This window comes from Euprymna scolopes, chromosome 22 (assembly GCF_053919585.1).
Source record: "Euprymna scolopes isolate OS-2025 chromosome 22, ASM5391958v1, whole genome shotgun sequence".
Classification (NCBI taxonomy): Eukaryota; Metazoa; Mollusca; class Cephalopoda; order Sepiida; family Sepiolidae; genus Euprymna; species Euprymna scolopes.
In genome coordinates this window covers 9,364,472-9,386,948 of record NC_136503.1, presented here as the reverse complement: position 1 = coordinate 9,386,948, position 22,477 = coordinate 9,364,472, and the positions used below count along the sequence as shown (strand labels likewise).

General features: G+C 32.5%; 1 protein-coding gene and 1 pseudogene across 22 annotated transcripts in view; both read left to right on the top strand.

Annotated features, from left to right (window-relative positions):
- LOC145243881 (kinesin-like protein KIF13A) overlaps positions 1–22,477 on the top strand; it is a 1,028,209-nt gene that overhangs the window by 258,009 nt on the left and 747,723 nt on the right. The window lies entirely within an intron of this gene.
- Positions 2,664–2,788, top strand: LOC145244203 (U2 spliceosomal RNA; annotated as a pseudogene).

The following is a 22,477-nucleotide window of genomic DNA, read 5'->3' as shown; positions in this document are numbered from 1 at the left end:
CCTTCCTTGAGGCTTGTATTTATAAATATTTGTGGATTTAGAGCTAACTTAGACAATGTACAATCATTTCTCCTAACAAGCTCCTCGGATATCTTAGTGCTAAGTGAAACTAACATCCCCTCTAACATCTTTAACATGTCTGGTTATCTTCCACATTGTCGTAAGGACTCTGACACACATGCACGGACTTGGAGTCTATATTCGTAACACCCTTCCCCATGACTATGGAATCTAAACTAGAATCGGATGACCAGACCTTCATGTGCTTTAGACTAACTTTACAACATAGCATTAGCTACTTAGACTTTGTTTATCGCTCTCCCTCTACTCAAGACTATACTCTAATCAGTCATGTCTGAAAATATAGGTGTACCACTCTCCTTGACACTAGTGCCCAAATACATCTATTTGGTTACTTTAATGCCCACCACAGAAATTGGCTTGGCTTCTCTAACTTCACAGGCACAGCTGGTAGCATCCTCCATAACTTTACTCTATCGCATTCCTTGACACAGACAGTAACGTTCCTGACTCGTTTCCCAGATCGCCAGGACCAGCAAGCCTCACTTCTGGACCTATTTCTGACAACAGTTCTTGAGGATTGTGTATTGCCCACTCGGGAATGCTGATCATGCTGTGATAATGATAGACATCAACTCCAAGTTGAAGAGCCATTGCTCAAAATGACAAGGTACTACAATAAGGCTGACTGGGATGCCATTAGAGATCACATCAGATGCCCCATGGCGAAATATCTTTTCTTTGTTGCATCCCTCTGCATATTTGGCAAGTATTTTAATGGTAGCTGTTTTGATGAAGCCTTTGTACCCCCTTGATAAACCTGACAAGCAGCAAGGTTCCACCCCTATACAGTTGAGATCCTCAGATGTCAGAAAGCATTCTACTCTTATAGTTTCTTCCCCTTGGACTGCTAGTCTTTCAAAACTGCTAGACTTTGGAATAATTCCCTTCCGGGTTCCTGCTTGCATGACTGTACTGACACTTAAATATCAAGTGTAAATAGACATTTTGTTGCTCAGCTCGCTACATAATATCAGCTCGCTACATAATATCAGCTCGCTACATAATATCCCTGGAATTTATATTCCCCCTACATTAAAGGGGCACCGTTGCTTGTTTGGGATGAAAATACAATAAAAAATTTTTTTAAAAAAACATAAAATAACTCTGCTTCTTTAGCTTATAATTTATAAATTTAGAAGTTAAACTAAAACCTCAGTATATTCATGCAAAAAGAAAACAAACAAAATAGTGAAACAAAGCTTCAATTAAATAAACACTCAGATCAGGCCAGGTAGGTAAAACTACTTCCGGTTATAAAGGGAAGAATGGTCTGAAAATATATTTTTCGTACTGTGTTAATGGGGTGATTGGGTGTCATTAGTAATGCTGTAAGCACAAAGTACTGGAAAGGTTCTAGTCTTTCAAAACTAGACAGTCTGAATTGTACTCTTGTAAACAAATTAGCTTTTATGGAAAAGGGTTTAGGGCTCATTTTGTTAATTAATAGGTGGAAGAAGATAATTCAGTAATATTTCTTAGCTAAGTATAAGAAGTTCAGTCCTTGGCAAGAATATCATTGACAATATCTGATAGGTGTCTAAATAAATTAAAAAAAAACAAATAGAAGTGCATTTTTCATATTTAATTTTTTTGTTGTTTTTGATTTTGCTAATGTTAATTGAAATGGACATTTTTTTTTTTTAAAACTGTTCGTAATTCCATTTTTCTTCTAAATTGGTTTATTAGTTTTTACAAAATTTTTGCTTCAAGTTAAAGACCATGAACGCGGTGATCCCACTATTCTCTATTCCTATGATTTGGCAGCTGTTGCTCTGAACTTATCTTATAAATTAGAGCCAATACATTTGCTGTTTCTTTAATGTTTTTTTTAAAACAAGATACAAACATAAATGTGTTTTGTCAGTTAAAGTAGATCTGTTCAGTCTATATTTCCTGTAGATTTTAATATTTAATCTTTATTGATATTTTGTCTTGTCATAAATGAGAAAGTAGTATCACTCTGACAACTGATTAACAATAACACATTTTTTTTTAATATTTTACTCTTGCTTGAAATATGAATTATAAGCTAGATCCTTTATAGTAATAAAAATTGTGTGACCGTTTTAAGGCTCGCTTGTGGCTGTGAACGCATGAAATAATTGATCCTCTCTAAACAAATGATTAAGTGAAATTAGGGATACAACATCCGGCTCACTATTAAAATAAAGTGCATGTTTTATCGATTCATGAGTATTAGAAAATAATACATTTCACTAAGAAAACAAGTTCATTTATGAGAACTCAAAAATATTAAAAAAAAAAGAAAGAAAACACTGAAATTGTGCTGTGCATAAGTTTATAAGTTTAGTTAACAATCTTGAACTGAATTAAGTTTATAATTCTGTTTATTAAATTTGTAACTTAAAATAACTATATTTGTAAATCACAATTCAGTAGTTTGTGCCATAGTAACATCCCAATCATAGTGTTGTTGTTTGAAAGCAATTTTTAGTCGCGTGCAAGCGACTCTATAAGTCACTCCGTTGGTCTGTCGATTGGTCGGTCTGTTGGTAACACTTTTGTGCTTGGCCTTTTTGGTTAAGATCCATTGTTAATATGCTCTTCTTAGCTTTTTAAGCTTTTCTTGGCCTTTTGGTTAAGATCAAAGTGTAGTATCTGTTCTGACAGATACTGCAAGCAAAGACCATATGTTGGGGCAACCCCACATATAAGACCATGGTCAATGTAGGGGCAACCCTTCATACCAATTGTCACTATCCAGCTCCTCTACTCCCCGGTGAGTTGGTCCCCATTTCCCCTACACTCCTCACATTAAAAATCGGCCTTGTGCCTAATTTGATCAGTGGGGGAACAAATAAATACCCTTTTCTTTGGCCAAGATCAAAGTGTAGTATCTGTTTTTACTACATACTGTACTTATGTTTGTAGCTTTGTGATATAAAGTGGGGATCACTTTTCTGTATTAATTTGATGTAAAATGATCACCCAGTTTACAACCAGTCAGTCTCAAAGCCATTCAAGTCATTCTTCAGATCATTCAAGTTGTTTTTGAAGGATTTCAGTTATTTTTTAAGCATTCAAGTCATTGTTAAGATCATTTAATTCATCCTTAAGTTTATTAATCATTCGAAGTCATTTACTTTTTATTCAAGTCATTTCAACCCATTTTTCGATCATTTTAGTTTATCTTTAAGAATTTCATGTCAACCCTACATTCACGCATTCATTACACAAGAGCACGCGACTAATGGCTATCGGCCTTATTTTAAAAAAAGTTGTTTTAATTTGTTAGTTTTTCATTTTTTTTTTCTCATTTTAAATGATGCAGTTTATTGTCAAATGGTTTAATTGTTTAAATAATTTTTTTTTTTATTAAAAACAAAAAAACTCTCCCAATTTTTCTCAAGAATAAAAGCTGCTTAGCATCAATTCAGAAAAACTCTGTCGGAGCCTTTTTTTTTTTCTAATTGTTTTTATTACCAATTTTTAATTTCCAATCAATATGGATAGTTTTAATTTCCGGCAAGCACAAAGATTTTTAATGGGAATACTGCTATTCAATTTCCGCAGTAGCTTTTTCTTTCAATGGCAAAAACCTTGTGGAATTCCTGTTTTTTGTGTGCGTGTGTAAAATTGCAATGGCTTCTTACTGTTAACAATGGATTATTACCCAGTACTAGCCATTCATATCCGGCATTGCCCTGGAATATTTTGCGTTCATTTGATTCACTTTTTTCTTAAAAATAAATTGATACCTCAATTTTTCTTTTTTAAACTTTCAAATTCATAAATAAGAAGCTAAAAACCAATAGTGAAAACTTAGCAAGTAAACCAATATAGAGAATGTGGAGGAGAGCTGATTATGTGACGAATGCATAGAGTAACTATCTCCATACTGTCAGCCCTGTGCTTGAGTAAAAAAGGAAGAGAGTGAATAGCAATGGAACTCTAAATAGGATTCTAAGAATTTCCTTGTAATTTACGGCATTGCATTTTGAATTAAAGTAATTATTCTATCAGTAGTAAAAGAAATAATTCCATGTGTAATTACTTTAGTTATGTTGACATTTCTAACCAACAAGGAGTTTATCAGGCATGTGTATGCAGTGTAATAATTTATGGAAGTGAAACTTAGCAAATGAGGGTTGGGGATATGCGTTGCATGGATAGAAATGGTATGAGAATATGATGCATGTGTAATGTGCATCTTAAAGACACATAGTTCTGATGACAGAAAAGGATTAAATCTGAACAGTATCGGGAGATGTGTAAAACCTGAAACTTCTATGGTATGGCCACAATGAAAGAATGAATGAGAGTTCTTGGCTTAGTGGATGTGGAAGAATTGAAGTAGTATAATCAGTTCACAGGGAAAGGACAAGAAAAACATGGGAGGAAGTGATGAGAATGAACTTCAGGAAAAGGACAAATAAAGACCTGGCCAGAGATAGGAAGTCTGCAAATCAATTTCTACAAACCATCTAACACATGTGAGCATGTAAAACGGATGTTAAACCAAATATGATGATGCAAAAAAATATTTTTGTTATTCTATCAATATAGATTATTTATCATAGTCTTTATTATTTTTGTATACAATGTAAAATTTTGATACAGATTAGTAGAATTCATCAATTAGTGAATTTGTAATTAAAAACTATTTTTCTTGCTTTATGAATGAAAAATTAATAAAATTAATATATTGAGGTTTTATGAATTAATGCTATGCACCTTTTTATCCATGTGTAAAAAAAGGATTTTTCAACATGTGTTTTTAATAAATAAAACAATTTGCTGTTATAAAGCCAATTATTCCCACGTCCTCTTAGACCTGAGTGTGATAATACTCATCAGGTTCTCATCCATGGGTGAAAAAAGAATTTGTCTTAAATATATGACATTAAACTGCATTCAGTGGTACAACATTTGATCATGAATATATAAGAAAAGCACCATGAATAAATATTTGACGAGATTAAGGACTTGAAGCAGTAATATTTTTACTCAAATAATTGGACAAGCATTAAAATGACTTAATAAGTAATAATACTGGACAAATTAAAATAAATCAACAACCAGCAACCCAAGTATTTTTAAAAGAAAAAAAAAAAACAAAAACAAAAAAAACAAACTCAGAAGTGTATATATATAAAAAAAATCCTTATCTCAACGAAATAGATTTTTTTTTTTTTTTTTTTACTTGGGAGTCACCACTTATCAAAACCCAAAGGCCACTCGAGGATAAGCGTTACTGAATGTAAGGTGGTAATCGTTAATGGTGTAAATTGGGTTGTAGATTGGAACAATTTAAGATAAAAATAAAATAGTCATAAAAAAGTCCATGAAACTTTTGGCACTTCTGATATGCTAAAATGTATTTTAAGACCAAATTTTATGCAATTCTGTAGTTTTGGAGACTATAAGAATTTGTGGTTTTTAGTAGTAGTACCCTCCTGAAGACACAAAACCTCAAATATAGATCTACAGTGTATAATAATTAGAAGGGATTCTGATGTAGCCTAAGAATGAAGGAGACCTTGGTGAACTCCTATTCCCAGTCCTGAACCCCATATTACCATTTTTATTGTTTTCCGTTTCTAAAAATGTTTATAAATTTCTGGCATAAATGCAAAACTGCATAATATAAAAATCCCTACTATAAAATTAATGGGATTCCTCATAAAATGTCAGAAGTTGTTTAACTGTGGTATAGGGCTTCTGAGAGAGAACTACAAATGGAGACACTACTTATCTATTATATATTGATTAAAACTATTTGGCTGTCTATTAACTCAGCTCTTTAATATTTTATTGTTTTTCATAGTTTTCATGATAAACATAGTCTTAACATTTGCTTGAAATAAAGCTTTTAACCTTGAGAGAAAAACTGTTTTTTTGTTTGCTTTCAGAATCTGCCTTATTTTCTTAAACATTGAATATCATTTTATTTCAGAAAAGAACATGAGATTAAATATATCCATGAAAACAAAAGCAAATAAAATATATTTTTATATGTGAATCGAACTACTACTAATAGTTGTGGTTCAATATAAAATTATAAGAATCTTTAATAGTTTTCTCTTAAAATATTACTTTTCATTTAAAATAATTTGTTAATAATTATTAGGGATTTGAGTGAAAATTTTAGAACATTTTTTGTTTTTATAGCAACTGTACAACTTTGGATTTGGTCATGTTTTATGAATTTAAAGTGAAGTTTAGTTTTTTAAATGAAAGTTGTAAAAGTATTTGTATTTTTAAATGCAAAACTTAATGAAGGGTTATTATTTTATGAAAAAAAATGAAAGGTTGAAAGGTATTTTGACTTAATAAAATTGTTTTTGATTTCATTTTTTTTTTAATCTTAAAAGATTTGTGTATAAATAAATTAGCCTAAACAAATGCTTCAAAAGCTGATACACAGTACACAAGAAAATATGAAAAAGTAATGATTTTGCTTTTAGATATTTTGTTGCTTGTACAATCGAACAAAAGTTGCCGATTTACACTTTCAGGTAAATTGCGTGTTTACCATCACTATTATTGCATGAATGACCAGAGCAGATTCTTCGTGGATATCGATTAGATCAATCACGCATTCTCTCCCTCCTGTTTTGTATTTCTATGTTTTGTGTTTCCTTTATTGCTGGCATGAAATATGCAAATGATTTTATATTAAAAAAAACAACTGCTTTATTAACTGCAAAAACTTGTTGGCGATTGCAAAAATAAAGGCAAGAACCTAGAGTTTTATACAAAACACTTGATATTGAAGAAAGAAAAAAAAAGAAAGGTATATTCAGTACAGGTTAATGGAGCGCCGGTCTTGTTTACTAAACTAACAGCGTTCACATCTGTTGAACACTTGTTGACAATTTCATGATCATAAAACAGCTACCAAACCAAAGAGGAGACAACTCTTTCGATTATTTATTAAATTGCGTATTTCATGATAATTATTCAAACAGGATACATTATAATCAAAATAGATATTTTTTTAAATATAAAATTTAAGAAAAACCATGTATAATCTATTGAGATTAGTTTTCATTATAAGTAAATTATTAATGGTAATTAATAATTTTTATATTATGTAGTTATAATGACACATAACCTTTCTTGAGTGTTTTCTAAGTAGAATTGTTGGATCTGAGTCTGAAAATTATCTGACTCTGATTTAAAAATGAGAGGAGGGAGGGGGGTGCGATACAAAATGAAAAAAAATTCCCCAAACGAAGTATCAGAATGTTTGTGTCATTAAGTTGTATTTTTTTTAAGCTTTACTTTGACTTCAAGATTTTGATATGGCATTTTTAGGAAAAAACAATTGTATTCAGATTTTGTTCATGAATAAACCTAAAAGAAAAATATCAAAATAGCCTGTTTGATTCACACAGTCTTGAAAAATATGCCCTTTCGTTTTTCAAGTCAAAACGTGAGAAGTAGAGTGCATTTGTGTATAATATATATATATATATATATATATATATATATATATATATATATAATTTTTGTATTTACAGACTTTCATGTGTTGACAGTGTTTCATACTTTTGCAATCATCAGTGCAGGAAGTGATAATTACTGCTGGTTGAGAGATCCGAACCAAGTTACAAAGTCATTTTTGATTTATTAGCTAAGTCGTTACATCTGGGCTAGCATCAATTAACACAAGAGTTAAGGGAAATTAAACACCTATAAATGCCAAAAGTGGGCATAACACTAAAGTAGTCAAAGCATATTCTAACAATCCGAAGCAAAAATTAGAATGCAAAAGTAAGCAATGGTTCAAAACTGCTTACGTATTGCTAAAATATAACAGGTCTTAGTGGTAGAATATTTATCAGGTGAATACTAGACCTTTTGAAATTTCACGAGTTCAACCATTTATTACATAGCTCTGATTCTACATGCGTCACAAATTGTCGTTTTGGTGTCCTCTGTTCATAACTTTGGAGAAGAATTCCAGTGTAAAAGATATACAGTATTTTGTATTTAATGGGGTTTTCTGTTTCACATAGGAGTTACCACTTATCAAGGCCCTGAGGCCACTCGAAGATAAAGGTTATTGGGTGTACAGTAATCAATGTTATAGTAGTCGTTAGTAATGGAAATTTGGTAGATTACTTAAGGAGGCGGTTCATCAAGAGTTTGTTTATGTTGGACTTGAAGACAACCAAGTTGTAGTCAGCTGGGAAACAGACAAACGGAACAGAGTTCCACAGGCATGCAGTTCTAAAAAAAAGCTTTGTTTATGGAATCTACGTTTTGATTAGGGCACAGTTAAAGAGTGAGGAAAATTATTGACAGTGGTTTCAGCTAGACAAGTGTTTTTCATGCGATTTTAAGATGAGTTTTTTGTTTTACCTGTCGATTTGACACACTCAACACCATATATGAACTGGCAGTACACCATACGTATTGATAACTTCCGCTTTCTTCATAGAATGTGATTTATTTGCTGATGAAAAGGAAAAATTTGAAGAAACACAGATTTTGTCTCGTTTCACAGTGAAACATTTTATTTATTTTAATTATTTAATGTCAAAACAATATGTATTGTATGTAAGAGCTTCATAGTATGCAAATGATTAAACTTTCTTTTTAAAATTATTTTCACCTATAGATGGGATTGCGAGTTTATATCTTTCCTAACAGTTTTAGTTTGTAATTTTTAGCTTGTAGTAGATTTTATCTGACTTTAACTCTGTATGGTTGATTCCAAAGATGGACTAAACGCACTCTGTATAGTTGCTTTCATAGATGGACTGAAGAGTGCAACAACTGAAATGTAAAAATGACAACCAAGATGAGAGGAAACAATCTGAAACATTAAAAAAAAAAAAAAAAAAAAAATGGCCGCTTTCAAAAGTACTTTTAAAATATATATTGCGTCTACTTAATAATGTTAAACACGTGATTCGTTTGAGGCAACTATTAGATGTAATATTTTTAACAGAAAATTTGATCTATATATGAGTAGGGGTCACCCAGCCTTGCCCAGTCGTAAAATATGCTTAAATATATTTCAATTCATGCAGATTTCATATTTATTATCACAGAGGCAATTCTTTATTAAATAAATATGTGTGTATGTTAAAAGTTAAAAAAAAAAATGACTTAAATGCCATCAGCTAGAAACCAAATCAAAACATGTACCACTCCAGCTACCTACCATTTGAGCTATCGATAGGTAGATAAGATTTAAAACCACTTCAAGCTATGAATGAATTTATACATGCACAAAAGTAATAGAAATATGTCGGCAAGTTGAAACGAGTATTTTGCATTTTAACTTGCCGACATATTTCTGTAGATGTTATTCATCCATCCAAACAAAGATTTTACTCATTATAAACCATCCTTGGTGTATAATTACTATTTCCTATTAATTTCAGTGCTATGTGACCAGTAGTTTTTTTTAAGAGTTTATCTGTTAAATATTTTCATAGACACACATACATATGCTGTTTCATGTATATACATTGTGTGTTTTATACAGTAACTTTGCTTTTAATGATTACAAAGGAAGATGCAACAAACGAATCCTAATAAATTAGACATCATCCGCCCTTTTAAAAGTTATGCTAATTTCTTCATTTTCTATTTTGGTTAAAAAGAAAAAGAAAAAAAAAAAATGCTACGCTTTAGCCACGCAGTCCAAATCTGTGGTTGTTGACTGAACATCTGCTGTTTCCACTGAGATATTTATAGATGTTATTATTTGACAGCGAGCAATTTTTGTCTCCGAGAATCATGTATTGATTTCTATTGGTACTCTTCTTGCAAACTCGCAGTAGACATTATCACATCATCAGCAGTTTCGTTTCTCTTTTCCTGAAAATATATATTTTTATTCACTCTTTCTCTTTGTATTTCCTCTTCCTTTTGACACTACGTTATAAATTTTATTTTCTTCCAACTTATTTATTCACCTGCCTTCAATGTGAAAGAAAAACCGATCTAAAATAACAAGCCTAATATTTGGCCGTCATGATTACCGATGGAAACAATTTTACTGACAAGCATATATATATATATATATATATATATATATATATATATATATATATATATATATATAATGTGTGTGTGTGAAGATTTGTTCCTTAGAAGCGCTGGTTGAGTTTGAATAAAGTAAAATACGTATTATATACGTTTGAAGCCAAAACAACGCATTATTACAAAATAAACAGACATTTATTTTGTTTGAAATTCATGAACCAGCAACTAGAAGTCCGTTTGTTGTTTTTACGGTAGTTTTTTTTTTTTTTTTTTTAATCTATGAACGGTGCGTTTGATCACGTTAAGATTTTTGTTCCTTAGAAGCGCTGGTTGTTTTTGTAATAATGCGTTGTTTTGGCTTCAAACGTATCTAATACGTATTTTATTTTATTCAAACTCAACCAGCGTTTCTAAGGAACAAAAATCTTAACGTGAATCCCGCGACCAAACGCACCGTTCCGAGATAAAAAAAAAAAAAAAAAAACTACCGTAAAAACAACAAACGAACTTCTACTTGCTGATTCTCTGCTCCAACGACAACATGACAAAAGAAAAAAAAAGACATACTGAAGATGAAGGTTTCCTTCGAAATATATTTATGAATTTCAATATAAATTTCAAACAAAAGAAATGTGTTTATTTTGTTATAATGCGTTGTTTTCGCTTCAAACGTGTGTGTATACACACACACACACACACACACACACACACACAAACACACACACACACACACACACATATATATATATATATATATATATATATATTCATTTTGTCTATCTTTATTATTTATTTATTATATGATGGATATTTAACCTTTGCCGTAAGCTTTGTATTTCTAATATATATATATTCCCCTTTTTTCTCTTCAATCGTTTGAAATAGAAATTGTTTTCAGAATTGCTCACATTAACTTTTATTCTGGCGAGTATATATATATTAAAAGCTATACATTAATTACTGTGATTATGAAAGCAATATTTTTTAATTTTTGTTTTTGATTATGCTAATAAATAACACGGGGTTTTATTTGAGTTTTTTTTTTAATTGGCCATTTTGTATTTAAGTCAAATTGGGTTATATAATTTCCCTGTTCCATTGTTTTTTTTTTTGTTTTTTTTTTCTTTTTCACGACTACTTATGATTCATTAAATCACCGGCATGTGTGAATTTTGGTGTGTTCAGAACTGCCTTTTACTGTTGTTCAGTTATTTTATCGGCTAGTAATTTACAACTTAAAAATGAGTGTTTAGTACATATAAATGTGATTATGTACAATGAGTTTACAAAATTTAAAAGAATGATTATTTTATTTTTTGTTAGGGTGTCGAACTTTAAATTAAAATAAATCAGAAAAATATTTTTATTATACAAATATGTGACTTATTTTAAAGATTAATTTTTGGCATTCATAATTTAAATACAATTTCGGGTATATGGTCCCTGCAGCTATGGTGTAATCTAGTTTCAAGTTTCATAACTCTCCACATTAAATTAAACTATATTTTGGCAATAATGTGTTGAATATTGTCTTTAAAGTGGTTTATTGTGTCTAGTTTATCAGAGTAAACATAGGACTTTACATATCCCCAAATAAAATAATCGCATGAGATTAAATCGCATGAACAAGTTGGCCAGTTGACAAGTCCATTTTGTGAAATTATTTGTATATCAAATGTTTCTCTCAGTAAATTGATTGTATCACGCAATGTAGCATGTGGCTCTGTCCTGCTGAAACCACATGACAAATTACCAAACCAAGCTGAACTCCAAATAACCAATATTTGCCAAATCTGTAATCAAAGAAAATGGTTATCAATGTCGTTTCTATAAAAAAAAAACAGAAATACTCTATAGTCATTAACATAGAGACTTAGATAATAGTAATAATGATCAGCTAATTTCCATTTTATTAATTTTATTGTAACCAAATGTATTAAATCTTGAAATTGAATGAAAAAGCTCTAAAAGATATACTTTGATATGTATGCCCCATCTACTGTAATATTAGAATAAGATTTATCATTTATTTTAAAGATTGAAAACATTAAACTTTGTAATTAATAACTATTTTCAGGCCTAAAAACAAACAAACAAACAAACATAAAATAAACGATCTTATGTATCAGTTTCAATGCACTTTTAAGAAGATTTATTCTTGACAATAATCTATATATCTATATATAAAAGTGAGAATGTGTGTATGAGGACAACTCTCAACCTATATACTCAACAAATTTGGATCTACAGACTTGAAATTTGGTATATAGGGTATTCAGGCATGTGGAAAACTTTTTATTCGGTTTTCATCTGGAAAGAAGGGCTTCTAAGGGGTCACAATTGAAAAATTCGTACTTGGGGTGGGGTGGAGAATCATCAGATTTTTATGTTTGTCATCTGTTTCATGGCTGCACATGCGTGAATCGTTCATATGACAGTTGCTTATGTTAAAATAGGTAGGTTTGAAAACACTTTTTAAAGATCATGGCAAGCTGGTCTAATGATTATCATACTTGACTCGCTGTCTTTAAGTTTACTCAGCTAGAGTATTTTTTTTTTTTTTTTACTTATAAGAAGTGAACTTTCCTTTTTTTTTTTTTTACTCATAAGAAGTGAACTTTTTAGAAAAAAAAAACAATACTTGCATGCATATGTCTCAGTTTCTTTCAGTTTTTTTATTTTTATTTATTTTTTTTTTATTACATTTTCACCCCAAGCAAGGCACATTGCCACTTTGGTGTAGGGAGCTACTATCAGGGTCAGCAACTACTGGGGCACTATGTAGGGATTTGGGCAGCAAGATGTCGGTTCACATTGCACTTGAACTTCTGCATGTCAGTACAGTTAGGGAAGCAGGAACCTATAATGGAATTCCAGAGTCTAGCGGTTCTGGGGAAGAAATTACTGGACTAGAAAGATCTTTTACATCTAGGGATCTCTACTGTGTGGGGGTGGGATTTAGCTGCCTGTCGGGTTTGTCGAGGGTGTCTACGTCGTGGGGGCACAAGTGTCTGCAGTTTGTCAGAGCATTCACCATTAAAATACTTGTAGAACAAGCAGAGGGATGCTTTATTTTAATTTTTTTTAAAGAATTAAATGTTATGTTTAATATTGTGAAATGCCGGGTACATCTGCTAGTTAAAAATAAAATTGATTGTTACATTGGTTTTACTACCACAGTAATTTTCCATAGGCTTACCATGTATTTTCCCTGACACTAGCTCAGTTTGTTAATATCTAAAAATCATGTCTAACCCCTTTTTCAATACAGGGATATATTTAATATAAAACTATAAACCATGAAATGACTGACAACTAATGAAGCTATTTATATGAAAACTAGACATCCTACTCATAATATTAGTTACAAAACTAGTCCAAAGATTTTGAAGTGTCTAGCATAGTAATTAACATTAACCATTTCTTAACTGTTGAACATTCCACTAAACAAAATACTAAATGGACTATTCGAAACGGTTTTAAAATTAAAGATCTTGATAACAAAAACATTTTGTGTTATTCCATATTGTTTGCATGAATGAAAACATGCTGCCTAAACATGTATACATACACATATTGCAAGCAAATTACCAATAAACGTTTGATTCACTTCTAAGAATTTGAGCGTTTTGTGTAGCTTTTTTTTTTTTTTTTTTTTTTTTTTACAAAGGCATCACCACATTATCAAGGCCCAGAGGCCACTCAAGGATAAGGGTTAAAGAGTGTACAGTAGAAATTGGTCAATATAGTAATCATTAGTAATGAAAATTTGGTAAATTTAATAACTTATATGGAACGGCTCATCAAGAACTTATTTACTTTAGACTTGAACACAACCATATTGTAGTCAGCCGGAAAGCAGGAAAACGGAAGACAATTCCACAGGCGTGCAGTTCTAAGAAAGAAGCTTTGTTCATGGAATCTACGTTTAGGTTTAGGCACAGATAAAGAGCTTGCTTCCCATAAGTATTTTTTATACTAGTTCTTAGCTATACTCGTGTATTGAGCGCTGTTTAAGTATGTACGGGAACTAATCCATCCTAATATCTTTAATATTTTCGGTTTTTCAGCCATAATTGTGTGTGTGTGTGTTCAGTTAGAGGAATGGTCTGTGCAGAGGAGAAAGATAGGGTTGAGAAGAGGGAGGGAAAAGAAAAATATTAAGAGAAGTGGATAGAGATGGAAGTTTTAATAGAAATGTTATATTGCCAGGTAGCCCTACTAGTATATAAGATATAGTCCACCTCCACTCGCATATATCTAATTGATAAGGAGTTTGCAATAAAACAAATGAATATTAATAAGTCTGATATTGATAAATGGGATACGAGACGAAATGCATAGGTCAGAATGGGTTATGGTCTTGATAATTAATATTATCTTGCTAGCCCATTTGATATGATTGTTAGAATGTTTGCTAATGAGTTTGGAGACTGGGCTACGATTTTTGGTTGAGTTAGAACAAAGACTCAAAAACTGATACTTCACATTCACATAAGATCCAGAAAAAGTGGAGACATCCTAAAATAAGTGGGTGGGGTTTTCTCCTCTACACTTTGGGGTACTAGCTAATAAAAAGGGAGCTTTTGGATCATTCTCGTCTGTGGTTGAGCACTTTTGCATATCAAATACCAACCTGTACTTCAATCAAGAGAAAGTATTATCATTTAATCACGTTTCCACTCCTTAACCCACTAATACTATAGCGATTACACTTTATACAATAACAGATCGCTCATCCTAATAAAAAATAAATGTATCTGGAAAAAAGAAAAGAAAAAAGGCAAGGTGTTTGACTATAGCCGAGGATGACATAATGGCTCCATTTTCATTAACTACTACACTGAGATGGAAGAGAAAATACTACTCCTTTCTCAAGATTACTCCACTTATTCTTAATTCTATTACTCTAAATTTTTAAGCAATGGAACATCACTTACCATTTTTTTAGTTTTTTGTATGACTCAGCTGAGGATTGACTTCTAATCTCCTGGTATATTAGTAAACAAACTATTATGTGAAATTATGAGAGTAATTAATTACTGAGACAAGTTAAGAATCCTATGTTTCCAAAATTAACTAACATTTTTGTAATTTTTTTTTTTTTTTTTTTTTTTTTTTTATATACTCGCCTTCACCCCATACCGCTACTTGGATGTAAGGAGCTACTATTTGGGACCGTGCGTAGAAAAGATTAACAAGATGTTAGTTTACGTTACATTTAAACTTCTGCATATCAGTACAATCAGAGAAGCAGGTAGCAGGAAGAGAATTCCAAAGTCTAACTGTTTGAGGGAAAAAGCTATTTGAGTAGGAAGCTTTAGGGACCTCAACAATGAATTCGCATGATTTTGTTGCAAAGTGGGGTTTTCAGGTATATGTACATCGAGGAGGCACAAGTGTAACAAGTTCATCAGAGCACATTCCATTAAAATACTTGTAAAACAGACACAGATGCAGCATTGCTGCGATGAGACAGGGGGTGGAGCTTAGTTGACAAAGTGGGACCTATTAGATTGAAGACTCTTTTTTGGACTCCTATCCAAGAGGAAAAGACTAGTGATAGATGCACCAGCCCAGATGTAGCAACAATAGTCCATGCATGGACGAATGGTGGCCTTGTAGAGATACAGGATACTCTAAGTCTTCTAGCATGATAAAGAGAACCCACCTTCTTTGCAGCAGTCCTAGCAATGTCTTCAATGCATTTGTTCCAGTTCATAATGCCTGTGAATTTTAGGCTGAGGAGTTTGAAGGAAGTTCTTAGGGAGGGTGATATTTGTCATGGATATCAATGGTTGGATAGGCGTCTTGTAATAAAGGTATTCACAGATCAATAGTAGTAAATAAGGTACTTCTATAGGAGGGGACTCACATCAACCTGAATATTTCCGATTGTAAATTACGGAATATACTGGAAATGGTCAAGCTCTTGCCAAACAGTTAATGCAAATATTAAATAAGACACCATTTTCATACCCCGCCCTTTTTAAAATCGGAAGAATTCAAATTAATATCGGTCCAGTCCTATAGATGCACTGCAAAAAAAAAAAAAAAAAAAAAAAATGTAAATCCTGTAGTGACAAGTAACATAGGCAAGGAATAATCGCACATTTTTATTAATATAAAGATTTCTTGCTAGTAATGGTAAGCCAAATATGGTGATCATGAAAAACGAATGCTTTCTATATTTTCCCCATTTCCTCTTAATATTTTGCTCCGTTTTGTTTATACGTGAGTGTCTACTGCTTGAGATTTCACTTGCTCCCAACTCTACTGATATTCATGATATTCATGTGTGGTGTAATTAGATTACTTCCATTCTCTTGGGAACTCGTTTCTTCTCTCTGCAGGCAATTCATTCAAAGAAGTGTGTGATGGTCTTGTGGGTCAAGATTCTTTATCTAGAAATGGCTTTAGCACTTCAATTTATCTACTGATTCGAAATCCTTTGAGACATGAGTCACTGTTGCTTTGCTTTGTGCTCAATGAACATAAATGGTTGTATATCTTGTTATAAAATTTTTCAACATAAAAAGGAACCCAAGAAATAGATATTTCTAGATCTTCAGGAGTTTTTCTCCAGGGAACTAGTTTTTGGTGATCAGAATTGTGAATAAGAAATAGAATATTTTTTATTTAATTTTCAAAATAAAATAGTTTATTTCATTTTGAAAAACATTCCTTTTTTTTGTTTCTATTCATTTTAACAAATATTTTTCCATTTTTAAACAAACTATGAACAATTTTTACATTTAAAGAATGAAAGGGGAATGTCAATTTTTCCAAAAAAATTGTTTTATTTTTCTAAGAAACTGTTGTAAACGGGGGTGGGGTGGGGACATTGAAAACAGGAAAGACGAATGGTGCTAATATATAAATTGAAAGGGGTGGGGATAGAAATCTTGATATTCTTTCAGATGAATTATAATAATTAATAAATGTAGCTCATCTGAACATTTTTCTCTGCCAAATTCAACGTGTGACCCCCTTCCCTCTGTTTTATTTTTTTTTACAAGGTGATCACCACTTATCAAGGTCCAGAAGTCACTCGGGGATAAGGGTTATTGCATGTACAGTACATTAGTGTGGAGATTTAATAAAAATGTCTACTTAAGGGGGCGGTTCATCAGGAATTTGTTTACATTGGACTTGAAAACATCGAGGTTGTAGTCAGGTGGGAAGCAGGCAGACGGAACAGTTCTATAGGCGTGCAGTTCTAAGAAAGAAGCTTTGTTCATGGAATCTACGTTTTGATTTAGGCACAGATAAAGAGTGGGGAAAATTTTTGACAGCTGGTTTCAGCTAGACGCATGTTTTTCGTAAAAGATTTGCGAGGGGGGACTAGAGATTGGAGCTCAGACGAGCACCTGCCATGGAAATAACGATAAAACAAAGATAGGCTTGCAACGTCTCTTCTGTGGGAGAGAGGTTGCAGGGAAGAGAAAAGGTCATCCCCCACTAAGCCACGAAGTCTATTTTGTACTCTGTCAAGGCAGGATAGGCTGCTCCTGCCGAGATATGGCAGCAGTATTCCATCCTGTTTATAAATTTCTATCTCAGTAGGAGGCATTCATCCAATTTTTGGATGGTTTATTGCTTTTCCATACCTAATCGTAAATATTAAATGGTACAAATTGTTATTATTGGATGCCCCTCTTGAACTACTGACTAAAAGCTCCTGGTCAATATTATTTTACTATACAGAACTATGTCATTATTTATGTTCTGTCCAAAGACAGATTTGCAATGTGATATGCGATATCTCAAGGAGCACTATAAATAAAAATGTGAATCCATTCATGGATTTATTAGATTACACTCTTTTTTTTTTTTTTTTTTTTTTTTTTTTTTTTTTTTTTTTTTAATGTTAATTTTTACTGTGACTGTTATATTAAATTCATATGTTTATCATTTTCCAATAATGGGTCTTTTTTCTTTATTTATATTGGGCAAACCTTCTCATATGAGGCTCTATCAGTGTGTTACGTTTCAGTTTGAAATAGCTTTTTTAGATATATCCATGCATCTATATGAGAAGCTTCGTCGATAAATCAATTTGTCACACTTAAGTCAGAAATAACATTTCAATTGCGAGATACTCAGATTGAATAGACCTATCTTATTTTAGGTGCAATCTTGGAGAGGCTTCCTCAGTCAATGGCATGAAAACAATCAAAGATTGCATTAGTGCTAGAGCTATGGCAACAGAATATTCTTTTCATTGTTTTGACTCTCGACACAGTTAATCAACCAAGAACCACATCATTCTATATAAAAGCATATAAGATATCAACGGATACACACTTGAGTCAAAACAATGAAAAGAATATATTGTTGTCCTAACCCTAATTATAACCCTATTAAGTACTATTTTAGTCTCTGAAACTAGTTATGGTGAACTTGAATCAGTTGTGATCACTGACATATAAGTGCTGTTGGGAAAGGTATGAGGCGCCTTAAATAAGTTTGCAAACTTTTTTGTACAGCCATTTAAAATGGGCGTAGACTCTTAAAAATTCAGTATGTTATTGCTATACATCTTATGAGATGACTGACCAATTTTAATGCGTTCAGGTTCAAAGGAACAGCTACAGCAGGAATTGGAATACACAAATTGAATGAATGCATCTTATTTTATCTGTTGAAGCATCTCTTTGTCCATCTATTGTAGATTTGTAAGGCCATTACACTTCTGTTTGAAATACTGTTTTCATCTATAAAAGTGCAGGTTAAATGGACACATCATAGGAATGCAAATTCTTACGACTTTCCACATTTTATTGGCACTTTATTAAAAACAAACATATCAGCCATGTTTATTTTAGCAAGTCAAATTCAGAAATGAAGACAATAAAATTCCCTCTTTGTGTTTTTGTTTCTTTCTACGTTAAGGCTTAAAAGTAGAGCGCAAACGCTATAAATGCCACCTCTATTTTACTTACTTTTTATCACTAAGGGCTCGTTTCATCTTTTGCCCAATTGTAGACTTTGTTGTTGCCGCCTTTAGCATTAGAATCATAAGAGCTGTAATCAGAAAGGCACCATTAATGTTTCTCTGTTAGAAATTCATGCCATTTTCTCCATTATTTTGCCTTTTCTCTTTGCCTGCTTGATATTCAGATTTCTCTTTCCAATTTTTATGTATCCATTTGTCACCATCTATGTTGGCTGATCACTGATATCCAGGTTTGAAATAACATTTTTACATATGTTATATATCGATAGGAGGCTTGCTTAGTCTGTCACACATTTAAAATAGTATTTTCAGTGCTAAATATGCAAATTGAATGAAACTAGTAGCCAAGAGGTAAAAGTATGTAAGTAAATATGTTCAAGAATCTTTATAAGGGGGCTCTGTCGGTAAGTCTGCCTCTGCCAAGCTAAAAGTTTTAATAGCATTTTCTTTACCAACCATAATTGATTAACCTGATTGAATAAAAATATACTGAGAATATCTCCTATTTTTATTTTTTATTTTTTCAACTTATTCTATATTTTAGTTTTCTGCTTAAAACATTGTAACGAACATTAGAAGATACACTCATACCAGTTTGGTGTGTTGATCTGTTTTTACAGGAAGTCCATCCTTTTCAAATTATTTAATTTTAAAATCACCGTATGCGATTATTCAAACACGTTATTTTTCACATAAATGTAATTGTGGGTGTTCATACCTTTCCCAACGGTACTTGTATGTCAGTGATCACAATAGATTCAGTTTCCCCATTACTGGTTTTATAGGCTGAAATGGTACTCAATAGTGTTTCATGTACTCTTTGTTTATTTTATTATTGTAATCCTTTGAGATGAGTAATTTGTATATGTATTTGTGGACTGTTATACTAGTCTTCATACTTGTTGTTTCATGACGTTTCGGCTAACCATTCCTCTGGCCTTCATCAGGTGGTTAACTGCAGCGGTATAGGAATGCTGAGTCTCTTACCTTCAGTACTTACTGCCTTCCATAGTTATTGTTTCGCCACATTTTGGCCGACTAATCCTCTGGCCGACTTTATAATAAAATATGCTGTTCGGTACGGACCCAACAATGGAAGGCCATATACGAACGAAATGTTTCCACTGCTTCAAATTCCAAAGGACATTGCCATTTCAAACATTTATGTAATCCTAGTTTCTTGAGACAGTAGATATTTAATGCATTGTCTAAAAAATTTAGAATTCAAGAAACATTAATCTAGCTTTAATAAAATGGAAAATGGGGCATTTTGGGAATGATATTCAGATGTGCAATTATGTTACAATATTAAAATTCATGTCAGGCAATTCAATTATCAAATCCATCTTACTCCAAGTAATTCTTAAAGACCCACTTCAATATTGTTTGAACACATTGCAGTTTTTAAAGGTCATAATTCATTTTTTTTTTTTTTTTTTTTTTTTTTTGTAAAAGCCTTTATACATGAGTAATCCACAAAAGACTGGATAATAATTAAGCTCACACTATTGTATTTGTATCTTACGTCTGTATATCTCTCGTACATCAATGGTAATTAAAGCTTTATGAAAAATGACTAAAAATATAAATGCTTACGAAAATTATGTGGATTTCTGAACCACTTGTTGTGGCGGAACCTCATACGTCGAAATCGACAGGAGTCCATCATATATATATATATATATATATATATATATATATATATGAAAAGGTAATGCCTGCATAGTTTTTCGTTTAGTCTAATGCTACGTTTAATTACAGTTGTGGCAGTTATTGTTGAAGTACATAATGCAAAAAGAAATTGAGATAAGTACCATTTTCCTTTTAGAATAACCCTCACTAGATCCGTCAAGTAGGTGTCGATGAAATATAACTAATTACTAATTAATTTGATCTTTTAAAAACCGCCATAACTGAATCTCTATACGATCGTCTTGTTTTGTTATGATTGGAAACCGATGTACCAATCCTGTCACCAACTATACTGTTTCACTATCCTCCAAAAATGAATGAGACCTACACAACAAACAAGCAGCAGAACTGATTTTTTTTTTCATTAGAACACTTATACTAAGACAGTATGTTGGTGTAACTTATTAAGTGGCATGATTGTGAGGAGCAGGGGATGTGTATCTAAATGCCAACTTTGTGTGATCCTGACTCGCTTAAGAGCTACAGCGCCTAATTACTTCCATTCACTTATTTGTTCTCTAACAAAGTGCTTATTGATTTTTCACGTCAGTCTCGATTTTCTAACTAGGTTGCACTGTTTGTGTGTGTGCATGTCATATTATCACTGCGCAATGTACAGCTCAATGCAGTGTTGATGAATAATATCTCTCTCTGTTGTGCTATTTTTCTCTCTCTCTTCCCCTCTCTCTCTCTCTGTTGTGTCCTTTCTCTCTGTTGTGTCCTTTCTCTCTGTTGTGTCCTTTCTCTCTTGTGTTCTTTCTCTCTCTCTCTCTTGTGTTCTTTCTCTCTCTCTCTCTTGTGTTCTTTCTCTCTCTCTCTCTCTTGTGTTCTTTCTCTCTCTCTCTCTTGTGTTCTTTCTCTCTCTCTTTTGTGTTCTTTCTCTCTCTCTTTTGTGTTCTTTCTCTCTCTCTCTTTTGTGTTCTTTCTCTCTCTCTCTTTTGTGTTCTTTCTCTCTCTCTCTCTCTCTTTTGTGTTCTTTCTCTCTCTCTCTCTCTTTTGTGTTCTTTCTCTCTCTCTCTCTCTCTTGTGTTCTTTCTCTCTCTCTCTCTCTCTTGTGTTCTTTCTCTCTCTCTCTCTCTCTCTCTTGTGTTCTTTCTCTCTCTCTCTCTCTTGTGTTCTTTCTCTCTCTCTCTCTCTCTTGTGTTCTTTCTCTCTCTCTTTCTCTCTCTTGTGTTCTTTCTCTCTCTCTCTCTCTCTTGTGTTCTTTCTCTCTCTCTCTCTCTCTTGTGTTCTTTCTCTCTCTCTCTCTCTCTTGTGTTCTTTCTCTCTCTCTCTCTCTCTTGTGTTCTTTCTCTCTCTCTCTCTCTCTCTCTTGTGTTCTTTCTCTCTCTCTCTCTCTCTCTCTCTTGTGTTCTTTCTCTCTCTCTCTCTCTCTCTCTTGTGTTCTTTCTCTCTCTCTCTCTCTCTCTCTCTCTTGTGTTCTTTCTCTCTCTCTCTCTCTCTCTCTCTCTCTCTCTTGTGTTCTTTCTCTCTCTCTCTCTCTCTTGTGTTCTTTCTCTCTCTCTCTCTCTCTTGTGTTCTTTCTCTCTCTCTCTCTCTCTTGTGTTCTTTCTCTCTCTCTCTCTCTCTCTTGTGTTCTTTCTCTCTCTCTCTCTCTTGTGTTCTTTCTCTCTCTCTCTCTCTCTTGTGTTCTTTCTCTCTCTCTCTCTCTCTCTTGTGTTCTTTCTCTCTCTCTCTCTCTCTCTTGTGTTCTTTCTCTCTCTCTCTCTCTCTCTCTTGTGTTCTTTCTCTCTCTCTCTCTCTCTTGTGTTCTTTCTCTCTCTCTCTCTCTCT